Below are 21550 nucleotides of genomic sequence, written 5' to 3' on the forward strand. Positions count from 1 at the left end.
GGGACTGGACAAAGTCTATCGACGGTTCTGTTTGAGATGCATCTTTTTAAAGTTAATTAAAGACAAAAAAAAGTTTTTACCATTGAAAGAAGCATTCAAAGTTACAGCATCTTTTAAAACTCAAAACGGGGAAAAAACAATGTTTTATATCGTGTTTTAACACTAGAAAAACTGAAACTTAGTATATACCTATATTGCCCAAAAGCAGTCAAAATAGACGACTGCACTGTGAAAGAATAACTAATGTATAAAGAAATTTGTTTAAAATTAATTTGTAATATTTTTTATATTATTTACAGTTATATAACAAGCCATTAGCAAATATTAACAATAAGAAAAAGTATATGTTGTGCAAAAAGTCACAAAATTCTAAAAGAAATTTTGTCATTATATACATCATTTTTTTCCTAATTGAAATTAAAAAGCAGTCTAAATGACTTTCTTGAGCAATCTAGTAATTTATTATTATAAATTAAATCAAAATAGAGCATTTGGGAATGGTGCCATGTGCTGCTTCCCGAAGTTAATATCATCTAATAGTGGGAAATATTTAGACGATTGTAAGTTGTTTCTGTTAAATTGATTTTGATTTAAAACAAAATGCAAATAATTACCATACTTTTTAATTTCTTATTCCGCATTCTAAAGATTTTCTGTGATTAGCGTGAATGTAGTGGTTAGATAGATAATAATTCACTTTTAAATAAAAGTTTGCGGAATTACGTGGGAAAAAGTTCTTAATTGGTTCAAGCGCAGACGATTAGTGTCCCAGTTTCAAGTGCAATTCCCAATTTGTCGCGTCATATCATCTTCTTATTTACAAGTATTTCGGTTTAGTTATGCAGTGTGGCATGACTAATGGATAATGATTATGATACGTAAAAAAAATTCTAATTATCGAAACTTGAATAGAAAATTCACCATGTTTCGAAAAAAAAGGAAGATATGAGGTCGAAAACTATTCAATGTCCACAGCGTATTCGCCTTGACCGTAACCTACATCTCTTATAATATCGCCGAAAGTTAATTTTTCTTTTCTGTTTGGAATTCCATTAGGATTGATGAGGAATCGGGTTAAGACTTTGGAACAAAAGAAACAAAATACTTATCGTCTGCAGAGGATTGGTAAAAAAGAAGAAGAGAAGATTTTGTGTGGAAGTAAACAAAAGCCATTGCTGGGGTCTCGCCGATTTCTGAAAGAGAGGGTGAAGTTCTTTGTTCTGCTGGCTTCGTGTTTGCGTTTCTAATTTGTTTTGGGGTTTTAAATCCTCACTGGCCGTTAATCCTTGTATTTTTAAGACGTCCACTTGCATAAAAACTTGTTTCGGATGTTAAGACTGTTCACTGTTGCCATTATGGAAGTCAGGACATTGTTCTCTTTGTTCTTTATTATTCATAACCTCATCGAGTATTCTACTTGGGGAATATTACGTTCAGTTGTCCTGTTCGTTGTTACAGTACGATGATGAATATGAGACTTGAATTATATCACTTTTGCTTATCTTGTACGTTTTGTGAATCCCTACTTTAGACTATGAATATTCAACATTGTTACGTTAAGCTGGCAACATTTTTCATTGTTTTCTTGCAAAGAATTTTGTTTTCAGTTTGCACCTACTGTTTAATTATGCAGTAGTCATTGTAAACAAATTTGTTTTTCGTGACTCGAATCTCGCGGAGTGACTTTTAAAATTAATGTGCGTAATGAAGTGTTTCTGTCAAAATTTAATTAATTAGCTGGAGTGCTGCGATTCTATGCAATGAAATCGTTTGTTACTGGGAAAATGAATGTAGGGATGGGGTATTTAATTGCTATGAATAAATGAAACGATTATTCTGTCAGAAATTTCAAAAGAACACTAAAATTTCAAAAGAACAATTAAGACATAATAACTAAAACTTAAAAAATCAAAATATTCTTTATTTTGGTTGACGATTTGATGATTTATACTTTAAATGCTATGATAATGTATTGGTACTATGTTTTTTGCTAAAAGTGATGCTTTTCGAAAATTAGACGCAAAAAAGTTTGAAAAAAAAATTGAATATAATTTGAAATAGCAATTGGAATTTCTTAAGGAATTGTCCGTCCATAGTAAATGATGCTTTTTTATTTATTTTTATTTTTTTGTATTATTGAAATTGTGAAAAAAATAATTCTAACTACGAGAATTTTATAAAATGTTATGTTAGACAAAAAGTGATTCACTATATTTATTTGCAGTTTATAACTGATGATTAGAATTGGCAATATACAGCCTGCTTTAATTCTGCGATACGCAATTAAAGCATTGCTCGATTGTTTTAGTTTTAAACTTTGGAAGTAAATATCGTTATTAATATATAATAACAGAGTGCGTAGCGTTTTTAAAAAGTGCTTAAAGGCGCTTTTTTCGATTTTCGTCTTTTTAAAGCCCTTAAAGGTGTTTTTTTCATAGGGTGTTTTTAAAAAGTGCTTAATTTTCCCTTTTCCAAAATGAGATTTTTTTCTTTTCCATGTTGATTTTCGCTACGAATTATGCAAAACGACATTGTTTACATTGTAAGAACAGTTTAAAAAATCGGTCTTTTTCATACAAAACTGAAAAATGAACTTGGTAGTACAGTGGGGCTTCAGAACTATGGGAACTTGCTTTGGGGGAAAGATGAGTTAAAATGGAAGTAAATAAAAACTGATTTCACATATAAAGAATAAGATGATTGTTAAGTTTTTTTTTTTAATAAGATAATTTGTTTTTGCATTTTTATTTTCAATAATTAAACAAATTAAGGGATTGGATAAATTGCAATTTGACACATTTTTATTTATAGTTATTTAATATTTTCAACCCCAAAACTTGGGTTTCAACAATAATTTTTAATACAAAAAGAGTTATGTTAAAATAATGCAAAAACATAATTAATGGAACACTTGTAATTTTACATATATGTTAATTCAAAATTATTTCATATTTATAATAGCTAAAAATTATCCTTAGTTCAAAATTGTGGGTTTTTGACAATTTGCAAAAACTATGTCAAAAGGTTTTTTTTTGACATGACGGTTAAAACCGGATTAAATCACCAAAATTTGCCAACCCTGAATAATTATGATATATTTTTAAAGTGCTTAAAAATATTTTCTGAGTGCTTGAAAAGTGCTTAAAAAGTACGTATTTTTTGTTGAAAAATTTGGCCGCGCACCCTGAATAAATTTTTAAATATTTTCAAACTAAAAAAAAGAACTCTTTAATTACCAATACAATAACTCCGAAAGTTTCGGACAAAATATTATTTCAAAGGAATATTTTAAATTTGTATTTGTTTTGTTGTATCTTGTAAACTAACAGGATCACATAGTCGTATACCTACAGTAGCACAAAACAGTTTTTTCATTGGTGTCAAGGAACTTTGAATTTTTATTTTATTTGCGAAACGGTATTAAGAAACAAAACTTCATCCTTACTCTAATTTTTACTTATTCATTTTAATATTTTGTAGTATTTATTTTATCTCGGAAAGGCTTCACGTCACTTTTTCTTTAATAACAGCCTTTTGTTGTTTGTTTTTAACTGTCCACCTTATTTCAATTGTGTCTTGTCATTGTTCTTTTTTAAACAGCAGTTTCCAATTATTTTAACAATGTAAGTAAATGTGTCGCTTAAAAGTGCAGTGGGTCGACGAGACCTTTCTGTAAACTGAGTTAAAACACGCGATTATTCCATACAATTGGTAGTTGCTGCAATACTTATTCAAATAATGGGCATTGGCTTCCTTTTGATGGTTGGCGACATTTGCATATCCGCTCTTTAAGTAAATTCTTAAATTATAATAGTTTGTGTAGAATATAATTGTAATAAGGTTTATAAAGATCATGCTTCAGTTATAAATGAAACCATTGTTATTCATTTGTTACTTTTGCTTAAAAAAGAACGATTCCTTTTGGCTGGTATTTTTATTTGCATTTTTGAATAATGTGACAATTGAAAAGAGCTATGTATTTTAACGATTTTTTAAAAAAATATTTAATAATCGTTCTGTAATCGTTTTGACGACTCCTAAGGTTCGAAAAGATTTATTTTAGTACATTAAATTCTCTCGTGGGCGACCATAAAATGGTCATTAATGGAAGTTGGCGTTCTTAGGGGTTAATTGACTTCAAAATGTTATCGAAGGTACATGATTTTTCGCAAACGATTTTAATTTTTGTCAGTGTCGTTTTCTCGGTGTGGAAATGCCACTTGTGTTGGCGTCATGAAAACCGATCGACGAATAAAAATGAACGGTTTATAAAATTACTTTATAAAATTCACCAATATAAGGTTTTGTAAAACGATAATTGCCACATACAATTGGAGGAAATTAGTAATTTTGTTCCATTTTAGTACCTTTTATCATAGTGTTTTTTTCGGTTAAGAAACCCTAAATGAACCATTTTCTTTTGGCGGTATTATACAAAATGTTCATTAGCAACTTTAAATATACAAACATCAAAAAGAAAAGGAAAAATTTTAAAAAAATGGAATGGGAAGAATGAAATATTTCATATTAAGAATTCGGTGTATGCATATGCTAAACTGAATAAAATAAATAAATTTATGGTTTTCAAAAAATAACTGTTATAAACGTTATTCTTTATTCTTGAGTTTAGTTATTTTATTTTAAATCGAAAAGCTCCATGAGAAGTACTTATTTATACATGCATATCTTTTTCATAATTTGTCCGATTTATTGTTATTAAAAAAATATTTCTTAAATTTTGCTGCTTTTTTTCCATTTTCATTAACAGGGTGCGTAGCGTTTTTAAAAAGTGCTTAAGGGTGTTTATTTTTGATTTACGTTTTTTAAGAACCCTTAAAGGTGCTTTTTTTTTATTCGGCGTTTGTAAAAAGTGCTTAATTTTCTATCTTTAAATAAGAGATTTTTTTTCTTTGCCGTATCGATTGTCGTTCTAAATTACAAAAAAGTGCATGATTTTCACCATTTTCTCTGCAACATTTATCAGAAACTAGTTATTTTTTCATGATTATGTAAAGTTTTTGAATTTTATAGATTTTATGTTTATAAATTAAGAACTTTAAACAATAGAAAAAAAATTTTATTACTGCACAGATCCTAATTATGATTTTTTTTTTCGGAAAGTGATTAGAAATATTTTTTGAGTGCTTAAAAAATACTTAAAATGTGCTTATTTTTGGTTGAAAAATCTGGCTACGCACCCTGATAAAATATTTCCCATAAGCAATTGAAATATTAAACAAATTATAGATTATCGAATGGATATAAACATAATTATTAATGGTAAAAAGAAATATAAAACTTCCGGTATCCCCGTAATCTTTCTCCGGAAGTCTATGCGCCCGCAGAACACCTTTTGGGTATCGCTGCCCTATCTTAGAATCTTTTAAAACTTGACTAAACACCAAGCTTTGAAATTTAAATAAGTATCTGTCAAATAAAGAACAATTCAAAAGCGTTTAAATATGCAAATTTGTAACATCCAATAACTTAGTCTCTATCATAAGTCAACACATAACAATCCTTACTGTCACTCTGACGAAAAAAATAGCAGCTTCAAAAATCCGTTCGTAATCTCTCCACGCTCCAATCAGTTATTTGATAAAATTGCGTGTTTTCTGATAAGCCTTTTCCAACTGACAGATTCCGGCGTGTTTAAAAAATTGTTGAAAGTTTTCGATCTCTGGTTGTTTCGCGCCAAATCTATGGAAATAATGCGCGAAACCGCTTAGGCGAAGATAAAAGAGAGAGTGGTTGGCTATCCATTGGAGTAGTTCATTCACCTGACAAACGACGTCCACTGCATGCTTAACGAATGATGCGCATTCTTTTCTGATCCCCCAATCCACACCTCCCCTCATCTTTTCGATTATTGCTTATAATCGAAAGTTTTAACTCTTTTTTCTATGTGGTTTTATTGTACTTTAGAAGAGATGATGTTTACACCTGATTTCATCTAACTGTTAAATTGAAGGATTTTCTTGAAAAGATTTTTATTTTTTACTTTTATTTAATCGCTTACAGAAAAACATTTTTATTTTTATTTTTATTTATTTTTTTTTTTTTTAATAGAGAAATTATGTTTAATGATTGAAGCTTGAATTTTTTAAAAATATTTTTTTTTTTAATGTATTATCATCAGCAGAGATGATTGTGCTCCTGAAAAAATCCGGATTTCCGGTTTTTTCAATCCGGAAATCCAAGGTTTGGAAGTTTCAAGAAATCATCGATAATATTCATGTATAAAAATTCTTGCATGTTTTATTTAAAAATATTAGAACTAGAATTTATACTTGGCATCTCTTTCATTTGTAAATATTTTTTTCTGGTAGAATAATAAATGTGATTAGAGATAAAAGTAAACGTATACATAATTATTCATTTAAATTATGCTGCATACAATTCATTTAGAATTTCATGCTTTGAAAATATCAATGATTATAATTTATAAAGACGATAATTTTTTGAAATGTGTCGTTAATGATTTTACTGAAGGAAATTTCAGGATTTTTGAGTTTGGCTCATAATCACCCCCTGCATCAGGTTAACTCGGTCTCGAAGGACCGTCAATTAAAAGTTATTATTATAAATTACAAATTATTATTATAAATTAAAAGTTATTATTATGAATTATAAGAAATGAAAAATTATTTATAGACATTCACTGGTCCGTTTTCATGCTGGTGTTAGATTTTTTTTAAAAACAATAAAAGTTTATTTATACATAAAAAATATTACTTTGGAACTTTATTGAAAAAATTAAAAATTTCAAAAGAAGTTTCAAGCAATTTTTTTAAGTAGTTTTCTTACTTATTAAAAGAAAGCACTAAATGATAAAGGTTTTTTTCACAAATTTCATTTTGTATAAGATTTATTAAAAAGAGACATCGGTATTGTTGGAAATCATCCCCCATAAAAGCATATTTTTTTTCGCTTGTTTTCTTTTCTTATACAATCATATTTCGGTGTATGAACGTTTATTGTGAGGTATTATCATTTGTTATTTAATTTTGTCTTGTGATACAAAATAATATATGTACAAAACCCCTTATCATTTTGAGTTTCTTATAAAAAAAAATATAAAATAAAAAACTACTCAGAAAATTGCTTAAAACTTTTTAAATTTTTAAGATATTCAAATCGAACTTTTTTCATTGGTTGCCAAATATGATTTACAAGCAATATTAGGAGAAGTTTTTTTCCCCTCCTAATATTGTTTGTAAATCGTTTTATATTGTATTATTCGTTATATATTAAATAATATTGATTGTAATCGAAAAAAAACAACTTTTTACCGAATGTAAAAGAACTACTTTAATTACTTATATATATATTACACAATTTTCTAAAATTTTTTTTAAAATTTTAAAGCAAAAATTTTGTAAATTTATTTTAAAGTGCTCTAAAACTTTTGTTAAATTTTATTGAATATTGTTATAGCGAAAAACGCAAGACAAAAAAATTATTATATATTTTTTCAAAATGTCTATATCTTCATTAATATTTAAGCTAGGTTTAAGAAATTTTGTACCATTATTGCATATAATAACCAAAATAATTGTTACAAAGTTACAAATTTGTGACTACATTTTTTGGCATAGGCTGTTTAAAAACACTTTTGCCTCTTTAAATTTATTGTCGTTATATCAAATCTCTAAAAGCTTTAAACTTACTCGTTCGTGTATCAATTGGTTAACATTGTCATGCAATACGTTAAAAATAAATACAAATAGGAAGTATATAAAAAAATCTTCTGAATAAAACCCCATTATATGTATGTTTAAATATAAAAGTATCGCATATAAACTCGTGCAAAACATGTCATTATTAAGAAACTACAGTGCGTCTAATAATTTGTTCTAATTATTATAATATAATACCTGATATAATAAATATTCTATATTTATATAATATATCGTCTAATTTGTCCAATCGTCGAATTTATATTATATATCGTCCAATTTAACCAATTGGGTATAATATAGCCTACGTCACAGGTTGTGTTGTTCCTACTAAATTTAACCCATGAACGGCATTTTCTGCGAGCCTAACTTCAAGCCACAAATAAACAAACGAAGTGTTCGATCGTTTAAATAGCTGCTCGCCAGATTTTATTGCATTATAAAGAAAAGTTATTGAAACTAAATACAACTAAATAAACAACAACAACTAAAACAAATAACAACAACTACTAATAACAATAACTAAATAAACAACAACTAAATTCCATTCGTTTAGCATTGCGTCATATGTTGTTCCTACTAAATCGAAGTAGTTGTGTTTTTTTCATATTATACCCAATTGGAATAAGAACGTAAACAAGTGCGTTCAAGCCAATTTCAGTCGCTTAAAACAATAAAGCTGTATAATATCACCTGATAATTCAACAGATTTTACATAGAATCTTATAGTGCGTCTAATAATTTGACCAGAGACGGAGTCTGTGTATGTATATAAACATATTTTATGGGAACTTTTTTCCAGAAAGGGAGATAAAATCGCTTTTATATGAGTTAATATGCTACCTAATCCACATTGTTGATCTCTCTCTATGTTATGTTGTAATTCTCGAGACAAGCCGCAATTTAAGTCTTCTCCATACATGAAACCATCATCATTTCGTTAATTTGCCGTATGGCGTGGACTAGCCAAAGCAGCGATTGGGTCGATTTTATAGATCACTTGATACCTCTAAAACAAGCGTATTTATCATACTTGGTTGGATGATTTCTTCCCGCGCTTTCTCTCCAAAGATATATCGCTTGTAAAAAAAAAAACGATGATATATCGATACAAATCAAGCAATTGTGGATGGAAGAAATGTGGCGAATTGTTTTGACCTTTTGCTAAATCTATATGTTGTTGTGAGGATAGCATACTGATGAATGATCGCATTCCGCATGTGCTTGACCTTTGACTTCATTTGTTGGAGAGTGTTTTACTCTCCATGACAGCTTTGTTAATATTTCGTTATCAAATGCTATATATTTTAAGGGATGTCTGTTTAACATGGTGCGTAGCTTTTTTAAAAAGGGCTTGAAGGTGCGTTTTTTCAATTTTCGTTTTTTAAAGGTTTTTAAAGGTTCTTTTATTATTGAGTGTTTTCAAAAACTGTTTTCACTATTCATTCAAACACAATGCATTTCGTCCTACCGTCGGTCCATAGCGTATGAAAGCGCCAATCATTTTGCATGTTTGATGAAATATTTGCGAGTCCGCATGTGCGTCTGCTGAGCTGGGTTCAGTGAGATTATTGCACTCTCATTATGCAACTTTGTTGCATTTTGCAAGATATTCTTGATTTAAGACTTCATTTTCCACTCTCTGAAATCGAACCGCAAGATCTCTCCATCTTTTTATGGTGGCTAATAATATCAAGAAAAGATTTCTTTGTCTGAAACTAGTTATTTTATCATTATCTTGTAAGTTCTTTGAAAACTATTTTTCATTTTGTTATTGTATATAGTGCTTAAAAATATTTTTTTAGTGCTTAAAAAGTACTTAAGAAGTGCTTATTTTTTGTTGAAAAATTTGGCTACGCATCCTGTTTAAGTTTCCTACATTAAACAGTTTAAGGATTGTTTTATCTAGAAATCTAAGTGCACGTAACTCCATTACGCTTACGGCCATAAAATAATTTACGCGACTTTCCGCTAATCGGAGGAATTCTGTAAGTTTACTTTTACCGATTCGCTCGGAAATCTGTTTTTATTCTTCGCCAATCGCAGATCAGGATTTTCGAATCACACATCCCTTTGAAATTCATACGACTCACGAATTCATCGGTATTCATATTGCTGCGATTTTCAAGCTACTGATTTCATTGACAACGATTTATGAATCAAACGTCGCGAGTTGCGTTCACGCGGTTTTTAACAGTGCACTTTGTGTTTATGACATCTAATCATAAGTTTTTTTTAAATTTTTTTTTTTTATAACCGCCGTTGGATAGCCCATCTAATTTTGAGTTTCATTACGACTACCAATGTTAAATACCTTACCCTTGTAATTTTGAACATAATCCAGAAGACAAGGGAACTCCTGAATCATGTGTTGTAAGAAATTCGCCTTCGTGGAGGATTTTTTTTGTTGATGGAACTAACCGCACTTGCGTAACATGGAGAGGAAAACCACGAAAACCTCCAATGGTTAACTTGACGGCAAGGGGACTCTAACCCATGTCTGAGACCATGCTCTAATCCGTGTCTGAGACCATGCTCTAACCATGGACTCTAACCCATCTTTCTACCACTGAGGATATTTTGCATCAGCACTGTGGCTGGTGCGAGCAGGGGGCGTAATTCTTATCGACCTGCCATCGCTTGGATTCGAGTCCGGTTTACCTCATTGGGAGGCGAACGCTCTTTCCTCTCAGCCATCATGGCTCTTGTTACGAGTTTAGTAATTTTACTATTTCACTTGCTAACAATGCATAACCATAACCTTATATTCTCAGGGGATAGAGCGTCCGCCTTTCATTGAGGTGAACTAGGTTCGAATCTCAGCGATGGCTGGTTGATACGAATCCGCATCCGGCTTCCATGAACCACAGTGCTGACGTGAAATATCCTCAGTGGTAGATGGATCATGGGTTAGAGTTCCTTTGCCGCCAGGCTATCCGTGGGAGGTTCTTGTGGTCTTCCTCTCCATGTAACGCAAAGTTAGTTTAATCAATATAGCAAATTCCACGAAGGCAAAATTGCTCCCAAATCTTAATCCAGAAGCTCCCTTGTCTTCTGGATTGGGTTCAAAATTACAAGGCTATGGAGTTGAACGTTGGAACTCGTTGAACAACCGACCCAAAAATTGGGTCGGTTGTTCAATGACGGTTATAGAAAACCTTATATTGCATATTAATCAGTATCAGTTTATCAGTATCGGAAGAGTATGATTTGTACCTTGATTTTTTTTTAAAAAAAAGTCATGAAATCTGTCTAAATCAGATGGTGGTTCTAAATATTCGATCTAAAGATCTACATTTTGAAAAAAACACCTTATTTTATCTAACAATCCAAAAATACAATTTTTTGAGAGCATTTTTTTCTCTCTAATCTATCATCTCACTTTCCGGGCTTTATCACCATCAGTCTGTATTCTCGTGGTAAACAAAGCGTGAAAAACTATTATTATAACTATTGTTTATAGTAAAAACTGTTTGTTTCGTTTGAATGTTTTCAAATAGGATCTAGTTTTCCGCATCGGTAATCAATGTATGAGATGATTGGTTAACTATTTTAAAATTAATCACTCAATAGTTTGAATGCCGTCTTTTAATGCAGCGGCTCCGTGGAACGATTACAAAGGTTCCGAAACTTAGGATTTATTTTTTTTAACCAGCTATAATTATATTCAATCAGTAATCCGTTATTTGTTGAATATTTCGTTTGTTTATATCGACTTATTTATTTAAAGTGGCAATGAAAAAAGGTAGCTAAATTTAAAAATTTGTTTATAATAATATATTTAAGTTATAAAAAGGATACGTATTAAAAAAAAATAACTGTAAGTATTTCTTTCCAAGCTTTTCAATTCAAAATGAAATAACTAAATTCAAGATTAAAAAATCATATTTCTCTGATGATCTTTCTCAACATTTATAAGTTTTTTTTGTTGAAAATCTTACTTTAGCTAGCTTACTTTAATTCATTTTCAGCTTATGCATACATCAAGAACAAATTTATAATTCTAATTTTATATATTTAAAATGATTAAGTCCTTTTTTTCCCTTAAAGTTTCAAAAAACAGTTTTTTTTTCTCTCTCTTTTCTTTCAAATTTTAAAAAATGTATTGTGCATTAAGCGTATGTGTTTTTAATTATATTCAACACTATTTGAACTTAAAATAGAACAAAATTTTTTTCATACAAACTGTCAACAAATACAAAACGATATTTAAAAGTGTTGCCAAACAAGAAAGATAAAAGAAGTAAAATAAAGAGCCAATGAAAAAAAGTAGCTAAATTTAAAAATTTGTTGATAATAATATATTTAATAAATTATGAAAAATGTATTGTACATAAGCGTATGTGTTTTTAATTATATACAACACTCTTTAAACTCAACATAGAACAAAGCTTTTTTCATACAAACTGTCAACAAATACAAAACGATATCTAAAGGTGTTGCCAAACGAGAAGGATAAAAGAAGTAAACTAAATGAAATAAACTTATTAACGCAGGTTATGCACTTGGCGTCCGGAACATCAAAAATGCAATAATGTAAGTCTACACATTCTGTACTCATGTGATTCTTTTAGTACATCCAATGATGTCTAGCTCATCGACACACATACGCCTATGTACAACACTCTTTAAACTCAACATAGAACAGAACTTCTTTCATACAAACTGTGAACAAATACAAAACGATCTTTAAAAGTGTTGCCAAACAAGAAAGATAAAAGAAGTAAAATAAAGAGCCAATGAAAAAAAGTAGCTAAATTTAAAAATTTGTTTATAATTATATATTTAATAAATTATGAAAAATGTATTGTACATAAGCGTATGTGTTTTTAATTATATACAACACTCTTTAAATTCAACATAGAACAAAGCTTTCTTCATACAAACTGTCAACAAATACAAAACGATATCTAAAGGTGTTGCCAAACAGGAAAGATAAAAGAAGTAAACTAAATAAAATAAACTTATTAACGCAGGTTATGCACGTGGCGTCCGAAACGTAATGTAAATTTACACTTTCTGTACTGATGTTATTCTTTTAGTATAAACAATGATGCCGTCTACCTTATCGACTCACACTTTCAATTTAGCTGGAGGGACCCACTCTTAAGGAACGAAAAGCAGCGTTCGTCAATTAACGACGACTGTTTTAACAGTGACTGCCCCTAAACTGTCTCAGCTGCCAACTTGTTAAGTATTGGCGATAATTTTTCACCGGTAATGAAAGTTCCACGGGCAAATAACCTTTATGGTATTTAAAACGTGTGTCTGATGGTTGACAAGTCTGCCCGGTGAATAATGATTCTATGTGAACCAATTGCATAGCGAGTTTTTTTTCTCGCGTTGAGCAATATTTTGTTTATGCGCCATGGTTCATAATTGCTTTTAGGATATTATTATATTCCGTGTTTTTAATATATCCCTTAATTGTTTTCATTGAAAATGTGGAATGGGATTTTTTTTTCCTGCGCGTTTGCAGTTAATAACCCTGGTCATTTTTACTTAGTGAACGGCAAATTTCTGAGGGTGAAAAAAAAAAAATTTAGCGGCTAATTTAAACCAAAACTTTTTTTAAAAAAGTATACTTTTATGAAAAATGATATGATATTCAGATCTGAAATATAAGTTTATTTGGGAAAACCTGGAAAAAATTATAAAATAATAGGAAAATAGTCAAATTTTGGGAAATTTTTTTAATTTTTTTAAAAGTTCGTTTTTATGAAAATTTCAATTTTGTTTTTTATTTAAATCCCTTTCCAAGCAAATGAGTCATGTCTTTTGATGCAGCAATTTTAGGTTAATGGAAAGACGTCTATTGAGACTTTATCAACTTATTTACTTAGATGCAACGATTATTTTAGTTGTAATTTTGATTTGTTTTTCGTACTAAATTCTCTCTAGTAGCTAACATTAAACTAGCTCTCTCGTAAAATCTGAAAATGTTAACAAAAATAAAAAGTGATAGTGAATCGCAAATAATTAAAACAAGAGATGAGTTCAGCAAAAACTATGCTAGCATAGCTGGATTTTGCCATTTTCTCCTGACCTACCATTTAAAAAGAAATTCTACTGGTTTTAGTACAATATAGAAAATTCTTGAAAATTGAGTAAGTTTTCTAAGAAAAATCCCTATTGAAATAGAATTTTTGCACAGATTTTTGCTTGTTTGGATATTTAAATAAGTATTAGTATTACAAAATGAAGCAAGCCTTATTTATAGAAATCAGTTTGAAACCTTTTTTGTTTTGTTCTAAAATGTTCAGTTTATTTTTATGCAGAACTCCCTTTTTTAATTTATTTAATAAATATAACAATTTATTTCAAAAATATTATCATCAAATTTTAAGCAATAGCTTCTTTAATATTTTTTTTTTATATTTAGGGTTTTTCATTCTATTACCTAGTCACAATTCGAAATTAATTTATTTGTTGCAATCTTTTTTGTACAAATCAAATTTTGTTTAAAAAAAATATATCTGTAAATAATAATAATATTTTTAATAATTTTATGGGAAAAAAAATCTCGCCTAAAAGTTCAATTCATAGGTTTGATGCTCGTGTTTACCTCGTTTCAAAACAGTTTATGAAACTTTATAACAGTTTATGAAACTTCATAACAGTTTATGAAACTTAGTGTCCGCAGTTCATTGAAATGAAATTTTCTTTTTATGATTCCTGTTTATTATAATTCCGATTATTATTTCTTTATTATGATTTCCTATTCAAGGTTTTTGAATTTATGATATTTTTCTTAAAACTAAATAAAACTTAAACAGCCCAAATTAAATTTACAATAACTTATGTTAATTAATGATGTGTGAGTATATTTATTAGTGACAAAATTGCAGAAAACGGGTATTGTATTAAAATTGCAATTAATTTTCTAAAAGTGATCGTGGCATTTTCTAAGCTCACAAAAATCCTTCGATGGAGTAAACTGTTGAAAAACAAAATGAAAATCGAGGGAATATTTTGAGTTATCGATTAGATGAATTAATTAATATGATTTCTAATTAGAAAATTCCTGTGTGTGTTGTGTGTTACTCGCCTTTTATTATTATTATTATTATTGCTTGCCGGATGAGAAGGTAGATTTTTTGAAACGTTTAGTATACTTTGACGTGCGCTGACAAAACAGTAAGTTTATATACAGTATCTATACAGTACCGGAATGTTACTCTTTTTTTACTTAAGTTGTATTTTTAAATTAAACACTATTTTTTTAGAGTAGATATTGTAAGATATTCTTGCTAAGCATTTTTTTTTTATGTGAGAAAAGTGAAGTTTAATTAATTTATTGACTTATAAATATTTTGAAAAATTTTCATTTTTTTTCATATTTTGCCTCAACATCATGCCAATACATTTGATCAAAGTTAGTTTTACGTAGTATCCTAGTTTAACCTTAAGTCCAAGATCACGAAAGAGATCTTTGAATTTGAGCATGTGTGATGATCGGGGACCATAAAACGGCAATAAGCAATTTTTTCTTTCATGTCTGAACACGAATGCAATGAAACCATGAACATAATCTCTTCTGGAACTAATTCTGTTTCGAAAATGTGTACCGCATGCAAGAATAACAAATAAAGCGTTTCATATCTCTGCCCGCTTCAATAAGTTCTTGTTCTAAGGTATTAATTTACCTAAAAATTCACTTTCGCGTTTTTTTTTTCTCTTGTATTTCTTTTTCTTTTCTTCCAAGTTTATTGCTGAGAACCCTGTAAAAATCACTGTAAGTTTTCGGGTAATTTGTTACAATCTGATCGGTATAAAGTGATGAATATGTAACGCATTGTAGTGTGTGAGAAAAAATGTAAGGTTTCTCCATTTTGTTCTTTACTTTGCAAAGCGAGTCCAATTGAATGTAATCTGGTTGTCGTGGTTATTTCACGGCTTATTGATTTTAACTAGATCTATATCGCGAAGTTGTTATACTAGATATTAAATGTAATAAAGTAAGAATTTCAAACACCACGTGACTTAAAAAGGAGAAATTGATTGTATTATTTGTCGGTCCCAGGGAATCACATACGATTATGAGTGATGTGCTAGGAGAAAAAAAAAAAAAAAAAAAAAAAAAAAAAAAAAATATATATATATATATATATATATATATATATATATATATATATATATATATATATATATATATATATATATATATATATATATATATATATATATATATATATATATATATATATATATATATATATATATATATATATAAAAATAGGTAAATAGAACTTATAAAATAAGTTCAAAGTGAAGATAAGACAAAAGAAAATTACAGACATATGATATAGAAAATTAGACTTTTCCCCCTTTTTTCATATGTCTCTAATTTTCTTTTGTTTTATCTTCACTTTGAATTTATTTTATGCAGTGCAGCTTACGCGCAATAAATGAAACCTATTGTTTTTCTTAATTTTCTTAGTGTTTTTTTGTATTTATTTATTTTGCTATACATATACAGGTGATTATCAAAATAATGGAAGCACTTGTGAATAAAAGGGACATTTAAGAACATTTCGCTTCATAAGCATTAAAATATAATCTTAGCTACCAGTTTTTTTTAATATAAAAAGTACATATATTAGGTGGTATGAGAGAACTTTAGCAGAGTTGTCTACGTTTTGGTTTTTTGTCAGAAACGTAAAATGTCAGACCTCACAGATTTTCAGAGAGGCCAAATTGTAGGAGCCCGACTAGTTGGAGCAACAGTGACCGAAACATCCCAGCTTTAAGGCGTTTCTAGAGGTACGGTGTCTAAAGTCATGACAGCATACACACAGCGCGGAAAGACAAGCTCAGCAAAGCAAAATAGTGGACGGAAGGAGAAGCTGAGTGAAGGAGACCGATGGGTATTGAAGCGGATTGTAATGTCTAAAAAGAAAACAACTGCAGCCAAAGTGACCGCAGAGCTCAATCAGCATCTGGATTCTCCAGTGTCAACAATTACAGTTAGGAGATACCTTCATGAAGAGAACATTTACGGCAGAACAGCAATTCCCAAGCCTTCAAAATCTAGGGTGTTTCCATTATTTGATAACCACCTGTATATATATATATATATATAATATATATTACGTCTATTATATATATATTAGACATCTATTAAACGAAGTCGCTGAATTCCGAAGTTCGTTATATGGAAAATTCGTTAAATAGAAAATCACCTTTCGAAATACTTCGAAACAACACAAAGCAGGTTTTAAATTTCTAAATACTAGACATAATTAAAATAGTAATTGATACACTTTTATCTTTTAACTAGTATCTACTATTAATTTTATAAATCTTAGCCATAAGAGAAATCTGCATGGAAAGCAAGAATAGGACAAAACATAATCCAGTGTTACACTATCATGCTACATACATTTTCAACTAAAAAAAAAATCTAAATTAATGTATAGAATTATAGGTGTATTTAGCATAAAATTAATTATAAACTTACATTACCACATGCGTTCTTAAGGCTTAATTGCTATTGATAAAATCCTTTTTGTCTGAGTTTTTCGTTTGAAGTGAAAACGAAAAGGGAAAGGGATTTTACTGCTTTCTCTAAAAGTTAAGTGACTGCGAGAATTAATGTAAGCTTATTTCCCCCATAAAATGCGTTAAAGTTTGAAATATTTTGGCATATAGGGAAAGTGGATCTCAAAGAAAAGTTCTTTAAATAGAAAATTCATTTCGCTATTTGGAAGTTACCCTACGAAGAAATTTCCAAAATGTTCTTGGTTCCTCGAAAAAAGGTCGCAAAATGGAAGTTCGTTAAATAGAACGACTGTGTATATATATACACACATGCTAACTTTTCACTAAATTTGAGTGTAGTACATGAATGACTGGAATAACTTTTTCTTTTAAAAAAAATTGTTTTGATTTTGTTTTGTAATTGAAGTTATACTTCTTAATGCGACTTCCAACAAGGTTGCGTTAAACGTTTAACGCTACATTTTTATTGGCCGGGAAATCACGTGGTAGGATCCAGTTTTCCCTCATTCATTTCCGTATTGTTTTGGTTCTCACTAGCATACAAATAATAAAAGTCATAAAAGTATTGTTTTTCTGTAAATATTTTTTTAGTTTGACTTGATACACATATAATTTAATAGGGTAGTATTTTTTTATTTTCAAAGTTAGTGGATAACAATTGTAAAAAATGAGTGAAAACAATCCCACGGACAACGCGACGGATTTAAGGTTATGTCAAGGTACGTCTCTTGTGAATATCAATTGATTGTTAGGTTTTCTCTTTTGAAATTACATTATGACGCATTCACATACATTATTAATACAAATACATTTTCCATAGCGAGACGATGTGGAAACCACAAGCACTTCCACTGGTTCAAGAGGTCGACGAGGGAATAATGCACAATATTACCGTGATTAGAGAGCACGGAAGCGAGCGGAGCAGGAAAAAGAGTCGTTGAATAGAACTAGTGATTCTTCTACGACTGCTGATTCTTCTACTATTAACGTCGCAGGTTACGAAGTTTAACTTCTTCCGCGCGGAGGGACTCCACGCACTATTTTTTTAAAACTAAAATTAGCTGTTAATTATCGAGTTTTTTTTTGTTGTAAATTTTCATTAAAATAATGTAAAGAAATAATTAAATTTTTAAGAGTTGAATCAATATATATTTTGATAGATAATAAGTTCCATTTCGCGGGGAAATTGAACTCTGTTTTGTATCGGCCAGGAAGGGATTAAAACTTGCGTTGTCATTGGCTACGGAGATTTAATAGAGATTAGTGTATTTTAGCAAGTCGGAAAATGGATAGATTTTTCGATTGTAAGTTTCTACTCTCATAGACTGGAAAACGAGATAATAAAAACGCAATAAAAAATACTTTTCCTAATTTATATTGCAGCAGCTATTATTGCTTTGTTATTTAGATTATTCTCCGAGCCGAGGTGTTAAATGAGGAAATCTGAACATCTAAGTTGTGGAACGTTTTTCTGTACGCATACTTAAGATCAATGATATTTAAATCGATTTGGATTTACATTCAATGAAAAGTTTAAGCAAAATTTGTCTATTTCAATTGCTATCTAATACAGTCGGACCCCGATTTAACGAATTTATAGGGATCGAAAATATTATTTGCTAAATCGGAGTTAAATTCGTAATATCGGCGACAAAATGAAAAAAAAAAAAAATTAGACTAGCCTTATGAAATATTCGAACATCTTTAATAAGCAAATACACAAAATAAATAGAAATCTTACACTCTTTATTTAGGAACTTAAAATGCAACGAATGATTACGCGTTGATTAATTTGAAATTTTAAAGCATTTCGTGAGTAAGGTTTGCTTATTTCTTACTTTAAAAAGTTATTTTTCGTCGTCATGAGGAGAAGAAAATACTCCTTCATTTAAGGCATCAGGTAAGTTTTCACTGTTTCCAAAACCCTACAAAGCATCAGAAAAAGTAACAGTTTTCGCTGGAATTTCATTGTCATCGACTTTTGTTTCTAATAAATCTACTTCATTAACTTCATAAAATTCGTTAAGTCTCGAAATTCGGTAAATAGGGGTTCGTTAAACCGGGTTTCAACTGTATATTCATTAAGTTTGAATGGTTTTTAGTGTTATACAGACAAAACTTTTAAAATTGATTAGCATGGTAATTTGAATATTGTATTTTCACTTACATGGTGTGTTTTAGTACAATTATAGTGATATTGTGATGATATTATTTGCGATAAACTTGCTGTTTTCAATAAAATTGTGTTAATAATAATTATAGAAAATATGACCAGAAGTCAGATTTAACTAAATTCATAGACGAATAGGATCAAAATGACGCCGCACTAGTGAAATTCTTACAAAAATAAATAAAGAAAGAAACCAATGTTCCACCTCATGTTGGGAAAAATGTATGACTTTAATCCTTTAAGAATGAAATAGTTTTATTAAAAAAACGGTCAAAATGTATTTTTCTTGTCTGATACGTTATGCTTCTTTTGCCTTTCCGTTATGAAAGCTTAAACACCATCACAGATTCAAATTATTTATAAATAGCTGGCGAGAATGTTTGTTTTTGGATACAAAAACTAAAACAAGCAATTATTTCTTTTTAAATTATTTTGCTGCATTAGCTTAAAAAAGAAATGCTTTAAACTCATTGTGTGGTTAGTAAATTTTAGGGTTGATGATTTAGAACCTTTTTTCATCTCTCTCTCTTTCTCTCTTTTCTTTTTTTCAGGTCTTGGTTTTCTGAAGTATTTAGAAAGGAAAATAATATAGACTAGAAAAAAAAAATTAGTTTTTTTTCTTCCTTCAACGATACGGCTTCGCTCACTAATTATTTCGATGTTTTTTCATGTGTCAATTTGACTATACTTGCTGCGGTGTGGTAATTCACTTTGTTTATTGCCTTTTCACACTTTACGCTTTAATGATACAGTAACGAAAAAAAAAAAAAATTTTAGGTTTAGTCACTGCCTTCTCCAGTCTATAGAAAGTGCAATATTTTTCCTCCCTTCTAAGTGACTCCTAACAAAGTTTTACTTGAAAATAATACCAGAAAAATATTAGTTAAATTGGTATGCTAACGCATTGATCATAAAACTGAGTTTATTTAATCAAAATGCTATACTATGCATTAAATACCATTAAAAAGTAAAATTTCGCAAAAATTCAGAAATTAAAATTGAATATTGCACTCTCCTTTTAATCGAATAACCCGCTTAATTGCATAGATTTGGTTGGAACCGATGGTATTCCTTTAAGCGGGGTTGACTGTACCAGTATTGGCAAATTAATGATAATGTCAAGCAAATTGGCAAAAACCTATATTCTCCAAGATGAGAGGACAAAAACACATTTTTGATACAAAATTATTCCTAAAATTGAAATATATACTATAAATATAAATAATTACAAAAAAAAAATTAACAAAATTATTATTCCATAATTAAATCATAATGTAATAACATATCATTTTAGTAGGTTAAAACATTATTGATTGGAAAATTTGCGATTATTCTCTTTTTTCCAGTGAAATGAACTTATTTTAAATTAATATAACTATAATTTAAAGCATAAAATATCTATCAAGATGTGTAGTTAATTATTGTACAAAGAATAATTTTTTATAATATAATAATAAAAATAATAATATTATGCAAATAATAATATTTTTTCTTTAATTCACAGTAATTCAAAAAATTGCAGCAACTGAGTTATTTTTATTTAATAATTCGCTAAATTACTAAATTTCAACGTGAGTGGCAAAATAACAATTAAGTAAATGAGTTAGTATGTAATAGTTATTTTTACACCATGTATGTGATACCGTGAATAACTGAAATCAGGAGAATGTCGACATTCATCGGTCAATGTCTACAATCACATAGTGGCTTTGCTGAATGTCCGTATTATTTGTTGTATCTAATTTGATATTAATTTATTCGTTGATATTATTATTATATTTATTCGATAATTTAATATCTGCTGAGGATAGATTAGGAGAAACATCAGTGTTCGGAGTACCGTTTAAATGCATACCTGGCAGTGGTACTTAAATGCTTCATTCAGCTGTTCTTTTTTAACAAATATTTAACAGTTCATTTTATTCAGGCAATATAACATACCTCATAAAATATATTAATTAAATTTTTTGTTATATTTATTCTACCACAAAACCTTATTCAAATTATTACATTCCTCTTTGAAATATTAGAAAACTTTTGATTAATTACTTTTACAGCCTACATGCAATTGATGTAAAATAATTTTTTATTCTAAATGTGTCGATTGGTGAATTATTTTATCAAGTTTTTTTTTATATATAAAATAGGAAATAATGATGTAGAAAAACAATTGATTGAATTGTACAATTGAAACTTTTAT

General features: G+C 29.1%; 2 protein-coding genes across 2 annotated transcripts in view; one reads left to right on the plus strand and one right to left on the minus strand.

The window, feature by feature from the left end:
* Positions 1 to 21550, plus strand: part of Rab3GAP1 (RAB3 GTPase activating protein subunit 1) — a 207546-nt gene that overhangs the window by 49221 nt on the left and 136775 nt on the right. The window lies entirely within an intron of this gene.
* Positions 1 to 21550, minus strand: part of LOC107451098 (leucine-rich repeat and fibronectin type-III domain-containing protein hattifattener) — a 48102-nt gene that overhangs the window by 25493 nt on the left and 1059 nt on the right. The gene's annotated exons all lie outside the window — the stretch shown is intronic.

This window comes from Parasteatoda tepidariorum, chromosome 8 (assembly GCF_982258835.1).
Source record: "Parasteatoda tepidariorum strain Cologne lab strain chromosome 8, Ptep-v5.0, whole genome shotgun sequence".
NCBI lineage: Eukaryota > Metazoa > Arthropoda > Arachnida > Araneae > Theridiidae > Parasteatoda > Parasteatoda tepidariorum.